The 287-nt window shown below is 30.0% G+C and overlaps 1 protein-coding gene and 1 long non-coding RNA gene across 7 annotated transcripts in view; one reads left to right on the forward strand and one right to left on the reverse strand.

Annotated features, from left to right (window-relative positions):
• Positions 1 to 287, reverse strand: part of LOC122634920 — a 30906-nt gene that overhangs the window by 10089 nt on the left and 20530 nt on the right. The gene's annotated exons all lie outside the window — the stretch shown is intronic.
• Positions 1 to 287, forward strand: part of LOC122634936 — a 16196-nt gene that overhangs the window by 7923 nt on the left and 7986 nt on the right. The gene's annotated exons all lie outside the window — the stretch shown is intronic.

The raw sequence follows: 287 nt of genomic DNA on the forward strand, positions 1-287 counted from the left end.
AAAAAAAAAAGAAAAAAAAAGAAAAAAAATTAAATTCGTATGTGCGTGATAAAAATTATTATAAATTGTGAGAAAATTATTTTTGAAACGGAGAAAAAACGAAGAAATTAAAAAACACAAAATGACATATATAATTTATGATAGAATTTTTGTCTGAGTGCGTGGTTGCGTTCGTGTGTCCGTGTGCGTGTGCGTGTTTGTGTGGGTGTGCGAAAACAGCAGCCTTTTTTTAACTTTTCTAATTCGTCTGAGATCCAAGTAACGCAGTCGTTTCTTTAAAAAATAAA

This window comes from Vespula pensylvanica, chromosome 16, assembly GCF_014466175.1.
Source record: "Vespula pensylvanica isolate Volc-1 chromosome 16, ASM1446617v1, whole genome shotgun sequence".
NCBI lineage: Eukaryota > Metazoa > Arthropoda > Insecta > Hymenoptera > Vespidae > Vespula > Vespula pensylvanica.